Below are 22,126 nucleotides of genomic sequence, written 5' to 3' on the forward strand. Positions count from 1 at the left end.
CCATTCTTCCCCACACTTCCATTCTTCCATTTTTTCTAGACTTAAAGAGAAAAGGAGAGACAGAGTAATCTAGTGAGAGAAGGAGGAAAAGAAAAGAAGAACAGTGAAGGAGAAAACATCAAGATTTTGATAAGAAATTTAGTATTTTTTTTTTATGTCTTAAGGGATATTTTTTGATAAAATAAAATTATTAAATATGATGATTATGATTTTGCTTACTTGTATGCTTTTGTGTTTATAGTTCAAATAAGTTGAATTATTCTAGTTTTAAAGCATGTTATGTGAATTATAGACACTAGATTATTTGCATGTGATAAAATATAATATGAAGTCGGTATTATTGCATGGTAGAAATAAAGAATAAAAAGAAAAAAAAAAGAGAAAAGTGAAATGAAGCACGAATAGTTCGAAATATATATTTGTATTGACATGTATATTGCATCAAGTGTCTCGTTAGACTTTTTATCTCTGAGGGGTATCTGTTCCCCTAGCCCTTCGGGGTATCTGTTTCTCCCTCTCCCATTTTGTCTGGAAAGACGTAAGAGGTCTACTCTCAGAGGATGACGGTGTACCCTCTGATGAGAGTGGTGACGCGAATATTTGTTAAAGGTCACACTTGGCTAAGTACTGTCGTGACTGTAGATATTTAATAGGGCCACTATGGTTGGTACGAACGTGGTCGTAGATCGTACCATGGTTTGGCCAACCAAAAATGGGCCTGAGCAAATTACCGTATCTGTATATGATCTAGTCATTCCACTTGAGTAGTTGAAAATCTGTATTTGCCTTCAAAGATGGAAGTTATAACGACTTCGTTAAGCATGATACAAAAATTTGAGCATTTCATGATTTATTTAATTTTCTCTATTATCTGGCCTGAAGTATGTTTGATTGTTCATATTAATGTACTATTTTCTTAATAAATAAATTATTTTCATAATGTAAGATTGGTCTACGAGGTGGCCAATGGTAAGCTTTTAAGTTAAATAATTCATCTTTAAAACTTACGATGTTAATTTAATATTGTTTTCCTTACTGAGCATATGGAACTCACTCTTTCCATCCCCCCAAGATGAGGAAGAAAATGAGGAACCACAGGTTGACCTACCCTTGGAAGTCTATGAGGATCCCGTGGATCCATAAATGTTTGTTTTCGCACTCTAATGAGTCCAATAGCATAGTGAAAGAAGTTGAATTCTTTTGTGTTTTCTTTTCTTTGTATTTTATAGTCTTTTTAGGCTTTAGTTATATATATGTAATTAAACCTCATCTATGTATATTTGTAAGGGATTTGTACTAATTTTTCTACTGAATAAAATTTTATCATGCATTCGTTATTCTGAATCTGTATCTAATACCCATTTGCCTTAATTAGCATCTGGGATGTCACATTTCTTGTTGAGGAACTACAAGTCGTCACAGGTGGTATCAGAGCAACGTGACCCTAGGGCATCCCTTGTACATGAGGTATAAATGTATTCTGGAGTCTTATTGCTAGGTTTCCATAAGAAATTTTTGAAGGTGGGGGAGAACATTTCATAGTTGGAGAAAATTCCCCATTGTTGTGGGAAATCTCTCTTGTGAGAAATTTCCCATATTGGAATTGCTCCATGGTAATGGAATTTTTCCCTAGTGGAAAAAAAAATTCCTCTAGTGGGAAAAGTTTCCCATGTGGGAGGAATTCTCCCAAACGGGAGAAAATCTTCCAAGCGGAAAAAAAAAATTCTTGAATTAAAAACTAAACTCTATCGAGTGGGAAAGTTTCTCAATAGGGAGAAATTCCCAGAACGAGAGACAACCCCCAAGTAGGTGCACTCTAGATAGTAAACCTGAAGCCATATGGAAGCCAAATAATAATTTTAATTTTTTTAAGAAATCTCCTTGCGTCCCTTTAGGAAAAAACAAATACCCTCACTATTCAAGGGTTCTTTTTCCAACTTCGCTTAAAGACGCATAATCCTTGAACCTTCTATGAACCAAATAGCCATCCAAATTTTTCTAATAATTCTCTTTCAAGTGCCTTTAGGAAAAACAAATGACTTCATTGTTCTAAAATTCTTGTCTTAGTTCTACATAAAACTACAATAATAACGCAAAATCCTAAGAAATTGAATAACCGTATACTTAAGAGATAGCAAACCATTCTGGTAGCTATAATAAGCAACAATAACTAACATATTCCTTTTCAAGAGTCTCTGTCATTCCTAAATAAAATTCCATGTTCAAAAAGTAAGACCTTAGTGAACTGTCAAACCTCCCAAGTTTATGTTATCATAGTAGCACAGTGGAAGCGTGATGAACCCTAATCACCACACTTGAATGATTTCTCTCTTCAAACTAAAAAGATAAAATTGATGGTGTGATAAGCCAGTGACTCTTATCTTAAGACCATACTTAAGCACAGTCACTCAAAATTCTTGGGAACATGAAGCGTACCTGCAAGAACTAGAATTAAATGTAACAATTTGTAACAACATTAATGAATGAATCTGCTATCAAAAGAATTCCTAATCACCATTAATAATGCAACTCTTTAAGCCCATTTTAGCCAGTCATGCTTTAACTGTTAGAAGTTAAAACAAAACCAATGAATTAAATTATTCCCCAAAAACCTAAGGATTAATATGGTCATAGCTAAGATAATAGTTCTTTAACTAGAATAACTATTTTCGAGAAAATGTGAATACAACACTATTAAACCTAATATCTGAAACAAAGAAACACAACCATAAACAAAATCCTTGAAGGACATATGCTAGTAACAGACATATTAATGTGACACTAGGGAAATATAAAAACAATTACGTATTGAAGACACCCTGAAACAAACATACCTTTACATGTAAGAATTAGAAAATAGGATATCACAACCTAAAACGTATTCCTTAAACAACACATTATAACCACTCCAATTTTTTGACGAGTATGCCAATAAAGTTCATGGATAGGTGTTTCTAGGTTTTTGCAAATTAAAATTTAGACTAAATTTCTTAGAGGGGGAGTTTGTAACACCCACAAATTAAATAAATTTGCAAAAATGGAGTTTATAAATTAAATTATACTCAAATTTAGATAAATTAAGGTTTAGGGACTTAAACGAATAAAAACTAAAGTTTTTGGGGTCTTTTATAATTAAAAAGGACAAAAATGAGTTAAATATAAATTTCTAGGACCTTAAAATAATTATTTAAAAATTTAAAAATCATGAAAAATAAGAATAATAAATAACATAAATAATTTAGGATATTTTTGAAGTAAAAGTCCAAGTTATGGCCATTTTATAATTAAAATGGACCTAATAAAAATATATATAGTGACTAGGGGTCACTATGCAATTTTTTATAAACGGGCCATATCATTTGTTGATTTGGTAATGCAACCTATTTGGTCGCGCCCGTGGTGGCCATGTCACAATGATATTCCATGCGGATTCAACACGCTGGAGACTCGCGTGTTGGATGATCGAACGACCTGCATGTTTTAGTGAAAATCGAATGGTTGAGGATCCTTCCTACCTTTGGATGCAATCTAACAGCTCCTAGATGCATAGAGGATGATGATTATGATCATGCGGCTGACAAACAAGATGCTGATTAGAAGATTGAGGCATGTGTTGATTGATCACACGGTCTGCATACGATCTATAAAGCAACAACCATAAGTCATCTTGAGTGCAATCCAACAGTCATGATTTTCAACGGCTTTGATGAGTAAAAATTTGAATCAATGGTGTAGATCTTTTAAGGAAAGGAAGTGACTTATTTGCCCTTAATGAAAGTCGATTGGAGGGTCCATATGTGGCTAGATTTGATCTAATCCCATGGCTAGAAATTATTTTGGGGTGGGTATTTATGGGTCCTCTTCTTATGACTCCTAACCCTAGCTGCCATAAGAGAAGGGTGTGGCAGAGAGTGGGATGTTGGAGAAAGGAAGAGGGTGGCGGGGCAAGGTTCCATTGTCATGTTGGAGAGCAAAACTAGCTCCAATAAGCGTGTTTCTCTTCCTTATTTCATTGTTTCTCTTTTGTTTTCCTAAGTGTATGTGTATTCTTTCATTTTAGTTAGAAATGTAAAACCCGAGAGCTCCATCAGTCCTTCGAATGACTTTCATGGTTAGAGCTCCTCCTTTTCGCTATGGAGAAATCTGAGACTTCACTACCATGAACTCGGGGCATATTTGGTCCGCGCCTGGGTAAGAACACTATAGTTCTTAATTCATGATTTTCATTTTCTCAAATGTTTAACACCTTAGTAATTTATTTTATTTCTGCGAATCATATTTTGAGAGCTAGTTTGGGGGTGCAAATTAGATCCAAAAAATTAATTTGGCTTAGAATTTCGATGTAAACATAGATATGTTAAACACTTAAGTGTTCTCAAGTCTTTGGTGTATGTAGATTTGTTTCAAACTTCTTCAAGGATCTTGTAAAATAGTTTAGTGAAATAGGGTGATTAAATAATGAGGAAATCAAATGTTAAACGAAAGAGGAAAAAATCCTGTAAAATTTACAAATAATCCTGTAAAATTTACAAATAATCCCATTTATGTAGATATATATAGCTCATATGATTATATATATGAGTATATGTAGTTATACAAATGTGTGTGAGTATTATATGTAAGTACAGTATGTATACATACATATATACATGCATGTTGGTGTATATGTGTGCATGTATAATTTTATATTAGATTTTTATAATATATATATGTATCTGCAAATAATAATGTAGATAATATAAACATTATATAATATACTATAAGTACAAAAATTTTAAAATATGGTGGATATATATAAGTATATATAATCATATGTATATATGTGTATATGGGAGAGGAATAAATTAATTAAAATTGAAATGGGAAATTTAATTAATGTTGATAGTTTTGATAATTAAATTTCATTGAATACCTAATTAATGGGAATTGGATTTGAGTGAATAAATAATTAATAAGAATTAAAATTGATTGAATAAGTAATTAATGGAAATTTAATTTGATTGGATAAGTAGTTAGTGTGCAGATTAATTTAGTTATAATTTATAATAATGAGGAAAAGGTAGTTTAAAATATCAGAATGCATAAATTTTGGAAATAATTTTTATTTAATAAATATATAAACAAGTTATTTAATTTTGAATGGAGTAGATATTATAATAAAATAATTATGAAGTAATAGCAAAGAAATAATCTGTAAAATGACTTTTAGAATTGAGTAGATAATAGATAAAATGAACTAAAGAAAAAAAAGTAAGTAGGAGTAGTACTTCAAAAATGATCATAAACTATTTGATCAAAAGAATTAAGATTATGAGTAAATTAAATAAAAAGATTTGAGTGTAAAATTAATAGAAAATAAGGAGGATGTAATGTTTGAGAAATTATGTAATTAATCAAATATGCAAAACAAAAAAAAATTAAATTGAATGATCATTTTAGTAACTAAAATAGTTGTAGAAACGAGATGGTCATGCAACATGATTGCATGAAACTCTCGGGTTCATTGCTAACCCGAGAAGGCTTAGTTGCTGTGTAGGTTTTCTGCAAATTTGGGATTATTTTTGGAGTTCAAATCAGAACCCTTTTCAGTCCAAGTCTATAAGTATATCTAATAGCTATCCCGAAGCTACATTTGATTGTTTTCAAAAATGCTTTCAAGAAAAAACCTAATTAAGTTTTGAGTAAGGTTTATAAAATTAAGGAATCGGGATTGATAATCAAGTAAGTGGAAGAAATTAGAAAATAGTGAAACTGAATGTTTTAATTTGTCATTTACTTGTTGCTTGATTGTTGAATGAAGATTGCATGTTTTAAATATTGTACGATGGTTGATGGTTGATGGTTAATAGTATGATGAGTTGAGTAGTTTGAGTAAAATCTTAATAATAGTTCATATTCATCAATAAGATCATGAACACATAAAATAACTCTCACAAATAAAATAAGATCAATAAAAAGAAATACACATTCTTAAATAAAATTAGGAATTCTAAATAAAACAAATAAAACTAAAACTAAAAATAATAAAAGCATTAAAACATAGATCATAAATAAAATGATAACTAAATAAATTACAGTAAACAGGAAAGTGTCTGATTAAGGGGAGTTAGGGAGTTCTATAAGGATGGAAAAGAAACAAACTAGAGGAAATAGAATAGTGTGAGATATAGAGTAAGGTTAACTAAGAGAGTGTATAAAGTCTCTAGGAAATATAATTAGTCTGTTAGAAAAATAAAAATATCAATCTTAATTAGAATAGGAAGAAAAGGAAAACAAAACAAAAACTTAGAAGAAACGAAAATTTAGAGTTAACCAATTTAAGATTGGTATGGCTAAAATTTAACTGTGTGGTGAACCTTATCCTTTGGTAGATGAAAACCCTTCTAGACGTGGTTGGGGTATGTGTTATATTCTAGGTCACCTGGCGACGGACTGCTGGGACCACTGTGTGTGCATCCCCTTGTGATAGTGGGAATCCTGTCCCATAATGGTACCAATTGGATAATGAATTCACCCATTCCATCTCAAAGAAAACTCTAACACTTTAATAACTTCAATTTGATGATTGTGTTGGAAAAAATTGAGAATCGGGGATACCCGCTGAGGGATTACGGATGTCTTGATTTGACCAAATATTAGCAAGAAAGTCCGATATATGAATTTGTGGGATATATATGGATTAGAGGGAACTGATGGATGAGTATGGTTTTGGTACCATATAAAATGTGATAATAATGTGCGATATGAGTGGTTATAATTAGGAAATTAAGAAAAGAAAGAAATTCTGGGGATAAAGAGAAAATAATTAGAAAGAAGAATTTTGAAAGATAACTACTAAAGGAGAATAATGTGGGGAAAAGACTAGATAGAAGGAATTAGGGGGAACATTGAGAGATGAGATGGTAAATGGAATATCTCTGCATTTCATGGTTTTTAAACATAAAGGGAAAGAAAAGTTTTACGTTTCTGATTGATTGTATGTGGGTATATCACATGTCTAGGGTGTAGTCTATTATATATACTTACTGAGCTTGTTGTTTTGGTAATTCCATTTAAATTCAACTCATTTTCATATCAAATCGAAGAAGATAGTTTATAGAGCTAAATAAGGAGTTTCATGTTTTTGTTTTCATCTAGTGAGTTTTAGTTCAGTTGTGGACTCTACAAAATTTTATAACCTCATTATGCAAATTATGTTACGAGTTGTATAAGGGATGAATAGCTTCTGTTGTGCTTTTATTTTTAAAGTTTATGTTGTATTTTCTAGCTCAGTTGTGTTTAGCAGCATGGTTTTTTGTTGGGGAACTATGAGCCATCATAATTTGTCTGCACACAAATATTACCAATATGCACAATGTCTGCATAGGTGGTGTTACCCATCCTCACTCTATCAAAATCCCCTACTTTTTATATAGTAAAGACATCTCTTCTGTGTGTAACATGATAGGATGTTGCAGAATCAGTAACCACTCAATATCAAAATCAGTGATGTGGTTATGATCTTTAATGAATGAAAGTACAACCAGTTCTTCACTGTCATCAGCTACAATTGCAATAGTGTTATGATCATCTGTCTTTTTCTAATTTTTCTTACTATTATGTTCCTTTTTCCAAATCCTACAATTTCTTTTCATATATCTCTCTTTGCTGCAATGATAAAAACTGAAAATTTCTTTTGCCTGTGATTTACCTCTGGATTTATAGCGCCCCTTAGGACCTCTACTTTTACTTCTACCCATGCTCTCTATCGTCATAACAAGTGCCTGTGAAGTCTAAATACCCATATCTTTTCTCATAGTCTCTTTATTGTGCAAACTATCTATTACCACAGGTAAAGATAAAATACCATATGGAGCAGAATTGCTAAAAGACACTACTAAAGTTTCCCAACTATCTGACAAAGAACTCAAGAGAAATAATGCCTGCAATTCATCATCTCGAGCCATTTTCATTATGTTCAACTCATTTACCTACTCTTAAAATTTACTCAAGTGTTCTGCAAGTGATGGTCCATCTCTCAACTTTAGATTGACAAGATTTCTAATGATAAAAGTCTTATTTCGAGCAATTTTTCTCTCATACATATTTTTCAATTTGTTCCATAAAACCTGTGCATTCACTTCTTTTTTTATATAATGGTAGACACTATTATCCATCTACCTTTGGCTTAGTAGTTCCTAACTTAATCGAATCATATAAAAACTTATAATAAAGAAGATCTTCATTTTTTACTTTCAAATTGAATAATTTGAAGAAGATTAATTTTATCATAGTATCAGCAAATTCCTCCATCCTAATTCACATAATCAATCTCAAACCATAAATTAATCAATAAACCAGTTAACTAAGCTCTAATACCACTTGTTGGGTCCTGAATACAGATATAATTGATTGTGTAAATTAACTCAATCCCAAATTAATTAGTCGGAACTAATAACAATAATCTCAAGCAAAATTGATGCACAATCGAGAAAAAATAATTGGGAGATAATAACCGCAAAATTAAATAGACACAAAATTTTACGTAAAAAATCCTTCAATATGAAGGAAAAAACCACGGGTCAAGCTATGAATCAAATATACTATTAACGGAAATAAATACTAGATAATCCACTAAGAATTAAATCTAGAATAAAAAGAAACAACTTTTTCTTGTGCAGAACTTGAAGAAAAGGGTAAACAAAATTAAATTACTTTCTTAAAAAAAAATGAAATAGATGACATAAGCAATGATGTCACCAATGAGATAGAATGACAACCACCTTTTTCCTTTTCTCTTAGCATCCACTCAACCAATATATATCTATACATATATTGCTAGAATAAAAATACTTTTTAAATTCGTAGATCTATAAAAAAAACTAAACATACAATCTCGTACTGAATTAATGAGAAAAATAAGTGAAAGCATACCTGGATCCATCGTAGAAGAATTGTTCGCGTCCGATGGTAGAATCTTTTGAATCAATATGGTGCCTAAAAACTAGTTTTTTCTGGTGATAGGATTTCAAAAAAATAAAATGGCAACCTTGTGATTCGGGGAACATAACTGCGTTTATATCGATAAACTTTTTCAATTTTTATTTCGCCCATCATAAAATGAGAATATTACAAAAATAATATTTGTACATTACAAGCCCATACTTAAACCCGATGCACTAAGACCCAATATTGTTTAATTATATTTGATCACTTTTAAATGAGCCTATTAAATTGATAGCCTGATACGTATATCAAGGCCCACATTAAGCCCACATGTCAGAAAAAATTCAACAATCTCCCACTTGGGCTTTATGCGATACCTTAACTATGTGTTAATTAACCGTAGAAGTACTCATAACCATGTTATCAATACCTGAATGTATCACCAAACAATCTTGTCCATCGATCATAATGACACAAGATCAAAGCGGCCTTTGCTACAGCTAACGTAGCTAAACCCATCAATGGTCACGTATATTAGTATAATCAAATGACATAGATCAAACATGGATTTGCAGCATAGAAATTACATGCTATATGATCTAAGCATGCCTATTTCCAACAAGCCCTGCCTTAATCTTAGTGAGATCAACTGTAAGAAAACTCAGAGATAATATTTATAAACAAAAATAAAACACAAAAACTGAAATGAAACCATATACACATAAACCAAAATCAAAGTACAAAGTTTATGACATGTCTTACAAGATAAATGCAACTATGGTACAAGATTCCCACTTAATCTATATATTGTCTAAGGATACAACACCTATATGAGCAATGTGCTCATGAAAGATCTTAGTTGGTAATCTCTTAGTGAGCAAATCCACAATCATAGAGTTTGTTCTAATGTGCTCTATTGATATCTTCTTACTCTGAACTTTTTCTTTAACAACGAGGAACTTAATATGTATATGCTTTGACTTCATAGAACTCATGTTGTTGTTGGAATACATAACTGTAGACTTATTGTCACAAAATAACTTTAATGGTCTTTCAATGGCATCAACAATACGTACCCTAGTGATAAAATTTCGTAACCATATTCCATGATTGGATGCCTCATAACAAGCTACAAACTCTGTTGTCATAGTAGAAGAGGCTATAAGTATTTGTTTAACACTCTTCCAAAAAATAGATCTCCTAGTAAGTAGATATAGCATGATGTAGATTTTTTGTTGTCTTAACATCCAATGAAATCATAATTAGAATAATTAATGATCTCCAATTGATCTAACCTCTTGTATATGAGTATATAACCTTTTATTCTTTGTAAATACTGCATGACACGTTTGGTTATTTTTTAATGATTTATACATGGATTGCTTAAATATCTACCTAACATCCCAATAATGTATGCAATTTCAAGATGCCTATAAACTTGTGCACACATAAGACTTCATACAGCTGAAGCATAAAGAATCTTTTGCATCTCCATAGTCTTTAGTTCAATCTTGGAGCATTGACTAAGAGTAAACTTGTCTCATTTAGACACAAGAGAGTCACCTAGTTTCCAATCATATATGTCAAACCTTTTAAGAACCTTTTTTATTAGCTCTTTTGTGATAATCCAAGAATACTCCAAGAGCGATCCTGGTGTATCTGAATCCCTAATAAAAAAGTGACATCCCCAAGATCTATCATCTCAAATTTTTTTATCAAAAATCTCTTGGTTTCGTGCAATAAGACTATATCACTACTGGTAAGTAGTATGTCATTGACATATAAAACCAAAAAGATGTACTTACTCCCACTAAACTTGTGGTATACATAATCTTCTACTAAGTTCATCTTAAAACCAAACGATATGACGACTTGATGAAATTTGTGATACCATTGACGGAAAGCCTACTTAAGTCTATAGATGGATTTCTATAGTTTGCAAATCATTTGTTGTGTATCTCTGGATACAAAGTTTTCTAGTTGCACTATATAAATTGTCTCATTAATGTGACCATTGAGAAACGCTGTCTTAACATCCATCTGATGTAACTGAAGATCAAAATGTACAACTAAAGCCATTGTAGTCCTGAAAAAATATTTTGACAAAACTAGAGAGAAAGTCTCTTTATAATCGATCCATTTTTTATGTGTAAAGCCTTTAATAATAAGAGGGGCCTTGTACCTCTCCATATTACCTTTCGAATCCCTCTTGGTTTTAAATATATATTTGCAACCAATAGATTTACATCCTTAGGCAGTGGGACAAGATCTCAAACATCATTATCCTTCATTGACTTTATCTCTTCATTCATGGCATCAATACACTTTTAAGAGTTATAACTTTTAATGGCTTGAAAAAAATGATAAGATCATCTTTCACTATACCAATGTCAAACTCATATTTTTGATAATCATATGAAATTGTACTTCTCCTCTCTATAGTGGATCTCCTTAATGAGATAAGTTCTTGAGGGTGTGAAGTTTGTGCTTCAGGAATAGTTTCCTAAATAAGAACGAGAGATACTATAGCATTATCTTGATTTGGATTTACTTCTTAAACTGTACTAGGTATAAGAACTTGATCATGATCATTATCAATAGCAACTGAGGGAATAGGAATACCGACCCTTTCCTCTTCAAAGACAAGGTCTTAGACTCTTTCTCGCCCCGCAAACTCAACATCCTCAAAGAACTGGGAATTTTTCATCTAAAAAATTATCTTAGCAGTAGGATCATAAAACTTGTAACCCCTAAATCACTCAGAATAACCAACAAAATAGTAATGAATAGTTCTAGAGTCTAGTTTCTTTTCCTGTGGCCTATAAAACCTACCCTCAGCTGGACATCCCCAAATATGCAAATGTCTCAAACTAGACTTCTTTTTGTAATTGCTTTAGTTGGAACTCTATTAAGTAAATATATTACAGTCTTTAATGTTTCACCCTAGAGTGATTTAGGTAAGGTAGAATGACTAATCATGCTCCTCACCATGTCCTTAAGTGTTCTGTTTCACCTTTCAACAACACTATTCATGCTAGGAGAACCTATCATGGTGTGCTATGCAACGATACCGCATTTCTCTAGGAATCGAGTAAAAGACCCTTGACACTGTTCACCTGATCTGTCAGATCTACCATAGTATTCACCATGACGATAAGATCTAATAACCTTAATCCATTTGTTAAATTGGTTCTCAACTTCTGCTTTAAAACTCTTGAACACATCTAGGGACTGGGACTTCTCATGAATGAAATATAGTTACCCATATATGGAATAATCATCTATGAACATTATGAAATATTGTTGACCATTCTAAGAAGCCGTAGGAAACGGTCCGCAAATATCTGTATGAATGAGTTCTTATATGTCTATAGCCCTAATGACACCTAATCTCTTAATGTTTTTCTGTTTCCCCTTAATACAATAGACACATGTGTCAAAATCTGTAAAATCAAAGGGATCTAGAATTTCATCTAACACAAGTCTCTCAATTATCCTTTAAGAGATGTGACCTTATCTTTTATGCCATAATGAAGCAGAATTCTACTTTGTTAATTTTTTCTTTACACCTCTTGTACCAACATGCAATGATTCATTATAAGAAGCAATTTTATTAAACAAATAAAGATTATCATGCACTGATAAAGAACCAGAACCAACTAGATTTGAATTAAGAAAAAGACTAAATCTTTTATTTCCAAATGAACATGAATAACTAAATTTGTTCAATACAAAAATAGAAATCACATTCTGTCTAAATGAAGGTTCAATACAAGTCTTTTCTAAATAAAAAAAAAATCAGTCCTTAACAACAATATAAATTTTCCAATTGCTTCAACCTCGAGTGGTTTTCCATCGCCCACATAAATGAATCCGGCACCATCACTTGGTTTACGGTGAGGGAGGCAACCCTACATAGACACATTGATGTGAGTTGAGGCACCAGAATCTATCCACCAGGTATGTGTAGGTACAGAAGTTAAATTAAACTTTTAACAAAAAAAGTTAAGAAATAAATCTTTCTCTGTGCGCCACACATGATAGTTAGTGCATTGCTTCTTCTCGTGTCCTGGAGCTTTACAGAAGAAACAAACATTCTCTTTCTTAATCTTTTGTTATTTCTTCTGTTTAATTGGAACCGCAACATCTTTTACTGTTTTCTTTTTCTTATTCTTCTTAGCCTTTGAGATCACAGCTAACTGACCACTCTTTGTCTGATCAGACTTTAGCCTTCCCTCTTCCTCAACACAGTGTGAACTGTGGAGGAAGAGAGATCAAAACAATGTACACAAATATTTTTTTTGATATATCCAGACTGAGTTCCCCAGGCTTAGCTTGAATATCAAACATCTCCTTTATGTACTATTTTATGTTTCCTTCTCCATTATACCTCATGGAAACAAGAGTTGACAAAAGAATACAAGACTTTGTGTCTTTCAACATTGGGATGAAATTAATATTCAAGGTGATACTTCTAGTAGAAAAAGAAGCTAAACAGAGAACGCATAAAAATAAATTACAAAATTTAATAATGAATTTTAAATAAAGGTATATTCTCTCTCAAGATACCGAGCACTCCATTAACACTCTATCTTTGAACATAATATTAACTTTTAAGTGGTACCCTGTAATAGTAATTAAATACAGATAATAGAAACGCATCAAACATAACCTTCCTTTGGGCCGATTTAAAGTTCACATATTATATTACATAACTGTCATATATTCATTACTACAAAAATGGAATGCAATAATGTTAAATATTAACGTTCCTTTGAGTCAATTAACTTTCATATAATTACACCTTATAATTATATACATTATGAAATAAATAAATTATCCACAAGAAATGTCACTTTAGTGATATTTTGTGTAAATCAATTTATTTCAATATGTATATGAACATACTAATATTAAAATTTAAAATTAAAACTAAATTTAACTGAATTAGAAAAAAAATCAACCACAAATGACCAAAAATTCCTTTTAAAAATTCAATTTGTTTTGTCAAAGGGTGATCGTTGACTAATTAAAGTCAACATTCACTGTTGACCAATCAAATGTTGACTGTTGACCGGGTCAGATCAACATCCAGTCGGGTCCTGGACTGGGTTAGGTCTAGGTGAGTTGGCCTAGCCCAAACCCGTCTAGGCTATGGCCCACCTAAATGGGCCTTTCCCTTTGTTTTCCCTTTTCCTTTTCTTTCTTTCTTGTGGACCAAGCCCATATAATTTCAAATTATAAACTTAAAAGAAAACCCAATAAGCCTAAAAAAAAATTGTTTTTTTTCCTCCTTCCTCATGCCTGAAGGGGCTTTATTGCTACTACTGTAACGGATGGAGAAAATAGCAATTACGCGCGACATTCGGCAACAATTTTGGCTAGGTCTCCTCCATAGGTGGCGATGGTGCACTGCTCGAGGCGACGACAGTTCATAGTCCGAGGTGACAGTGCCCTTGCCAGCACGCGCGTAGGGGCTAGCCTACTCGTGTGCAGCCTACTGGTGCTCAAGGCCTATCTGCGCAGCCCTGTTGCGCGGACGACACGTGCACAGTGTATGAGGTCTGTCTGCATGCAAGGTGTCACACGAATGGCCAGCCTGCGTGCGACAAGACACGCGCAGGACCTGTCCCATCACCGTGCGCGCAGAGGGGATGTGCGCGTTGTACGATCTCCTACGTGTGCGGACGGGAGATGCGCGCTCTGTGTATGTCCTGCGGCTGCTGTGTGCACACGCACGCACGCACAGTGCCTAGCATCCACACAAGCAGCTCTACTTCCCGCGGGATTTCTTCTCGTTTTGCCATTTTTCTTGTTTCTCTCAATTTTTTAAAATTAATTTAAATAAGTTAAATACAAAAATTGAATAATAAAATTAAAATTAAATAAAAACAAAATAATTAAAAATTAACCAAATTTTTACAAATTATGATAAATATTATGCAAAGAAAATTAAATAAGTTCAATGCAGCCAAATGCCCTAATAAATAGGATTTTCCAAATCAATTAAGCACAAAGATGAGCGGGGTGTTACAGTAATTAAATGGTTGCTCAACCTGTGCGAGAATTGCATCCTATAATAGCTAGAAAACATAGAGTTGCTCCGTTGTTGGTAGATTGGAATGTTGAATCTTAACAACGTCATTCCAGCGAACATTTTGACACTATAAGTCAAATTGTACCATAAATTCCCAAATTTTTATCAAAATACTTGCATAATTTACAACTTAATTTTTTAATTAATTTTATTATCGGACACTATAAATAAAATGTCGATCTTTGGCTAAGGTGCAAAACTTCCACAGCCATAGAATTTTACCCAAAAATGCATCCAAAGATACCAGAAAATGAGCTGAAGACTCGAGAAAGGCTGGTCATGATTAGTGATAGTGTCATAAGGTAAGTCACTACTCACAAACGCCCATATATTGTATATGTATATACATATACACATATATGTGCATGTATTTAAACTTTAATTTACCTCTTTATTTTTTTCTCTACTATGTGTTCTATGTTTTTTAGAAAAAAAATAAATGAGAAATTGAACATGGACCTACTTTGTAGCTTAAACATAAAATTTCTTTAATAATTCTATGTATTAAGATTAATATGAAAATTTATTGGAGTTTAGTTCCTTCTTGACCATAAAATTAATATATAGTTAACAAAGTATAGTAAGCAATTTCAAACCCAAGGCATGGATCTCCTTTTTTGGTTATTCTTGGACATATCCAGCATGCTTTTAAACAAGTTCTCTAATTGCATCAATATAATAATTTAGTTTATTCGAGATTGAGACATATTAAGAGGCAAATTTGGAAGTTTAATTATGCTAAATTGACATTTTTTAAACCTATTAGCATATGGCATTCTTGAGTAAGGGAGCATGCAATTCGCCCTCAACCCTTTTAAATCAAAGCTACAAAGTAGTACAACTACTAACATAATGTTCTATGATACTTAAACAGTTCAATTTTGTTTTCTCGTGTCACTAAGGTTAAATAAAGTCTTACTTTATACTTGAGAAAATTTTTCCTATGTAAAAATATGTTTTGTGCATATTATTTTTAATTTTTGTTGTAAAAATACTTAATACCAATTCTAAAATTGAGTTTCTTATTTTGTATATGCATAAGTATTAGTAACAACCAACTAATGAAATATTACTTATTCACTATCAAACTTATAAATATTTTTTTCCTTCTCAGATTTACTAAGACCTATGCATAGGAAAATCATGAGGTATGACTATTAGAGTTAATGCCAAATATCTAATTATTACTAAGAAAAAAATTTACTAGTTAGATTAAAGTTTTAAGTTTGTGTTTGATGTCTTTTTATTAATGAAACCACGATCTAGTTGTATGACTGATTTTTTATTTTAGATTACTTCTTTTTTAGAGGTACAAGTGAAAGTCAAGACAAAGGGTTCAACGAGCTATTATCTATGCTCGAGAAAGATTTTAAATTACTTCTCCAAAGACTTTATTTAACTTTATGTGTACTTGTTACATTGTACCTTTTATGTCCCTGAGAGTCCATAAACATATGTTTTTTAGACCTATTTGACCTTAGGTTGAAATATTATAATTGGTCGTATTAGATGCCAATTTTATTAAACATAAGTTACATGAAAGAGAATGATTTGGGTAGAAATTAGGTATAAATTACCCTGTATATAATATAATATATATAGATATACATATCTTCTGTGCGTGTTTATGAAAAGCTTAGTCCATGTGTTTCATGATAAATAATTACTAGTTTCATGTACTTTTTAATTTAAGCATAAATTACAATTTAAGAACTTATGATTTTATGGAATTGAAAATAATGACTTGATTTCCATTAAATAAAGGTGGGCTATATATACAAGTACAATCATAATTATCGTTCAATGAAATATTCTAATTCTAATCAATCATTGAATTTGTAGGATTTGTTATCAATCACCTAACTTGTGAAATTTGTTGTCAATCACCAAATTTGTAGGATTTGTTGTCAATCAAATTATTTACAGTAATTAAAAAATTAAATAATTACTTAATTAATTCCTCTAATATGCCCCCTTAAGATGGAGCTCCTGTGATGAGTCCAATTTTGGTCTTCAAAAGTTGAAAGCGAGTGCATGAAAGAGGATTGGTTAAGACATCTGTTAATTAATCTCCTAGAGACACATGAGTGACACTTTGGACTTGATCCCGAATAAAATAATAATCAATTACAACATGTTTCATCGATGAATGAAAGGCAGGATTGGAACAAAGATGAGTTACATCAATATTATCATAATAAATAACCGGAGCAACAGGAATACTTTGGACTTGATCCCGAATAAAATAATAATCAATTACAACATGTTTCATCGATGAATGAAAGGCAGGATTGGAACAAAGATGAGTTACATCAATATTATCATAATAAATAACCGGAGCAACAGGAATATAAATGTCAAGCTCAGTTAGAAAAGGACAAATCCAACATAACTCAACAATTGCAGCAACAACATAATGATATTCAGCTTCAGTGGAGGACCGTGCAACCGTACATTATTTTTGGAGGACCAAGATATTAAAAAAAATTAATTTAGTAATTATTTAATTGTGTAAATTAAATGCAAGAGTAGGCATAGAAAAAGTAGTATAACCAGTATGGATAATGTGAAGACCCAAGTCATCACTGATCATAACATTATCAAACCCTATATGAGGAGAGTGAAGTGAAAAATTATTCAAGTTTGCAGTGACATGGTACAACACTTCATTATCAAATAGCCAAAGAGAAACAGGACATGTTGCCAATGGAGCTAATGATGATTTGGTATTTTGAATGATGGTATGACTAGTGGAAGATGTAGAGATGTCTTCGAAAGCCATTATGGTTGAAAAAGAATGTGGAGAATTATAAGAGAACAGAAAAAGAGAATAGAAGAAACATAACAAGACCATGGTAGCTCTGATATCGTATGGAATTGAAACTAATGGTTTGATTTCCTATGAATAAAGGTGATGTATATATATGTATAATCATAATCAACGGCTAGTCAAATATTCTAATTCTAATAAATCACCTAATATTTGGAATTTATTTTTAATAACCTATTTTGTAGAATTGGCTGTCAATCAAATTATTTACAATAATTACACAATTAAATAATTACTAAATTAATTCCTCTAATAGGTTTTTGGTTGTCATATTTAATATATGTGGTTTATCTTTGATTGTTTCAATGTTTTTGGCTTAAATATTAAGCAATGCTATGAGATAGCAAGTTTAAAGTATCTAAATCGTATCATTTTTATTACTTCTAAGCTTTGATATGAATGGCCTTGAATTTTTATATTTTATTACATGATAGCTTTATCTATTACTTAGTATGCCCAAATAGTATTATAGTCATCAGGACTTGAACCACACAATAAAATTTAGAGTCATGAATCTATACGTTTATTTTTATTTTAATAATTATTCTACTTTTAATTTATATGATCTCATTTTAAATGAAATATTTCTATTTTTATTATAAGAAAAGAGATACATATTTCAACATTCTTTGTATTATTCAGGCCTGCTCAAATTGGCTCATGTAACATTTTTATGTTAATGTACAATCTATATTTTAAAATTTTGTTCAAAATATGAACTTATTACTAACATTGTGTCTAACACTATTAGACAAATACTCACGTAGTAAAGAAAGTGTTCACATGACCATCAGACTTTGAAAATAATGTTATCAGACTTTGAAAACATTATTTTCAGACTTTGAAAACATTGTCCCTTGATTTAAAATTGAATAGGCCAAGTTGCTTCCTGTATAAAATAATTTTTTGGCATAGAAGAGCTTTTGTGAATATATTTGCCATTCGTCCATTTTTCTTGCAAAACTTCATAACATATCTTTTGCCACTAGTTCTCCTATAAAATGAAAGTGAATGTTAATGTGTTTTGTTCTTCCATATTAAATTAATGATGCACCACAAAAAGAATAGAAATTTTTATTTTTATTTTAAATTTTTAAATCTTTTAAAGAAATTTAGATTAAGAGAGTTATCATCAATCCTATTGAAAGTAAAATCATATGCTAATGTTTTCATTTGTTATTTAATCAGATATTCTATGATGAGATAATACAGAGTAAAAAGGTGCGGTTCACCTACTCCATAGTGCAGTCAAATTATTTAAATATAATTTACATATATGTTTTAAGGATCTAATTATTAGACGATTATTTGATTATGATATTCATTTATATGAAACAATTAGTATTTAATATTTATAGACTTAACCTTGAGGAGATGGCCTTAGATACATTAAAAGAAAAAAAAAACAGAGAGAAAAAAGAAAACAAAAAAAAGGGAATGAAAAAGAAAATGAAAATTAATGATACTAAACATATTAGTGGTGATAATAAGGGGGAACACTAAAAATAAGGGTAATAGATACAGGAATATATAGTAATTTTTAAATAATAATTGTAAAGTGTACAATAATATTACTTTATAACACTAATAATAATTATAGCAATAACAATAATAAAGGGAAGAGAGGTATGTGATAAAAAAACAAAAGAAAAAAGAGGCAGTGATAATAATACAACAGTAATAATAGTGATAAAAAATATATATATAATACAGTGATAAATTAGTATGAACGTAATAAATAAATAATAGTGTAGTTATAATAAGTTCGTAATAATAATAATAGTAATAAGTAAGTAATTATGTATTTGAAAAGAAAAAATAAGTAACTAAATAATGATGATAATTATAATAATTAATGATTATAGTTGTGATGGCAAATATGAAAAAAGAGACACCAAATAGTTATGATCCTACTTGGTTGATTATTGATGAATTCATTCATTAACAACAATTCAAATTGAAGAGAATTAATTCTTTTTTTAGTAAATGATTCTTTTTGCACATTCATATTCAATCTTTTATTTTTTTGTTCAATCCCTTTTGTACAAATACAATTTTAAAAGCATATTGTATCAAACAATATTCTAAGTTCAAGATAATTTTAGGTCTTTGGTGAATTTTTACTCATAGTATTATATTTATCTAAAGAAAAGGCTAAAGATTTAAGCTAGACTTATGACTAGAAATCTGATTTCTATTTGATTCAGTCTCATACTTGACAATCTGAAGCAAGAATGTCTTCTTTTTACCTAAAGAAAAAGTTTGAATTCATTTCATCCTATCAAAATTGAAAATGTATAAAAAAAATGTTGCATTTATTGAATCTAAATCCATATTCTCATAATTAATTTTTTAACTCTTAAGTCTTAAGTTTATTCTTTAAGCCTCATCATCATCATCATTCATTGAGCTTCAAACTATTTTGGTATCAAATTAGTTTCATGTCATGCTACCATTTCAATAACATTATATACAAAATTCATTTCCTATTCAAGATGCCATGATTCCATTTCCAACACAATACCTCCTTACAGACAAATTAAATGGAATTTGCATTAAAAAATAAATAAATAAATAAATTCAAAAACCTAATCATTTCCTCTCTGGAATTTGCATTACAATTTTTTCTTGTATTCACATTCTTCCCTAGACCACCAACATAAAATCTATCTTAATTTTCAAGGAAAATTCTCTTTCAAAGCATATTTAAAATTTTATTTACTAAACTATAATAAGTCACAGTGTTTTACTAATCTGTCAAGCTTAACCTAATCTACTATTTCGTTAGGCGTCCAGTTTACACAATTAATTTATTTACTGCATTTTAATTTCATTAGTGTATATTTAAAGTTTACCTTTCACATCATTAATCCTGATAGCCACATGCAATAAAATATGCAATCACAAATTGAGTTGCACACGACAGAATATAAAAAATGCAATAGAATTAACAAATGGAAATTAACAGGCTGGTGCTCTGTCCCGATGGTTTGCACCACGTAGAAAGAGCCCAAGCCCTATTCCTAACGACTCACGTGTACCTGCACCACATCAAACTTCCAACATCAAGATTAACCAAAAATCCATAAAAGAAATCCTAAAGTCGCTTCGGGTTAGAGAAGCAAAATTACTTACAAAACTTTTCATGAATTTGACTCACGCTAAATGCCCTTGAATCATGGTTTAACACCCAGACTCAGGATTCCTAAGCATTTCAACCTATGGTTTTCCTAAGCTAACCTACTCTAAGCATTTTTATAAACTAAATAAGTAGAAAGATTAAATGGATGAAGCTAAATAATGATTTACATGGTTGTAGGTTTATGAGCTTATTGATTTGGAATGGTCTCTATCTTTGAAAGGCCACCCCCATTCACCCGCTTTGATAAGTGGCTCATCTCGACCTTTATTCGTGTACAAGGGAGAGAGTTACCCCAAAGGGATAAACAGAGAAGAAAAAAAGGAAGTTAGATGTGTTCTTCTTCACAGGGGCTCGAATAGTGATATTACTTGAAATTTAAGTTATAACAAAATTTGAAATCTAAGTTATAACAAATAAGCTTACCCTATTCTACTAAAAAAAATGTATCTTATTAACGAGTGATATTACAAATTTGTTCTTTAGTTTTTATTTTATTTAAAAAAGAGTGTCATTATGCCTTGTAGATTTTTGCTCTAAAACTCCTTCTAAAGAAAAACCCTTTTATAACTAGTTGCAACGTTTAGTCTATCCTCACAATGGCTCCTAATCGTAGCTAAGAGTTACAAGAGTTGTCATTCATGTTTTGGCTAAGATCTGGCATCTCTTAAAACAATACAGCAATTCTATTTCTGTTGGAAAAATCAAGTGGAGGAGAAAAAAATTTAAGTTGAGAAGTAAAGAACACTCTATAAGAAATAGTGATTGATAATATAAAAATTGTTTTCATTTTATCGCAACTAAGTTGTCTATTTATACGCATATAACTAGAAGTAGATAAAGATAGAAGAACTAGAAAATCTTAATTAATCGATTCTTTACACTAATTTGAAATTAAATAAAATCCCACGAGATCTCTTAAAATCAAGATAGGATAGCCTCAAAAAACAAATCTTAACTAGCAATTTTGAATTAACTATTACACTCTGAAGATTTAAGAGACAACCCTAGAAGAATATGAGATATTTAGACAATTGAAAAAACTGCATCAATTATCAATAACATCTGTAGTTACACTACCATTTTCAACCACCAACCTGCATGTCTTCCACCTATGTATTAGTTATTTTAACTT

General features: G+C 30.9%; 1 long non-coding RNA gene across 1 annotated transcript; it reads left to right on the plus strand.

Annotated features, from left to right (window-relative positions):
- The first annotated feature begins 3,372 nt into the window (after window positions 1-3,372).
- On the plus strand, window positions 3,373-8,068 carry LOC110808462 (uncharacterized). The gene is made up of 2 exons (XR_002538627.2): window positions 3,373-4,191; window positions 7,832-8,068. It is a non-coding gene; the product is annotated as an uncharacterized LOC110808462 (long non-coding RNA).
- The last annotated feature ends 14,058 nt before the right edge of the window (window positions 8,069-22,126 follow it).

Source organism: Carica papaya, chromosome 5 (genome assembly GCF_054855325.1).
Source record: "Carica papaya isolate Zhongbai chromosome 5, ASM5485532v1, whole genome shotgun sequence".
NCBI classification, from domain to species: Eukaryota; Viridiplantae; Streptophyta; class Magnoliopsida; order Brassicales; family Caricaceae; genus Carica; species Carica papaya.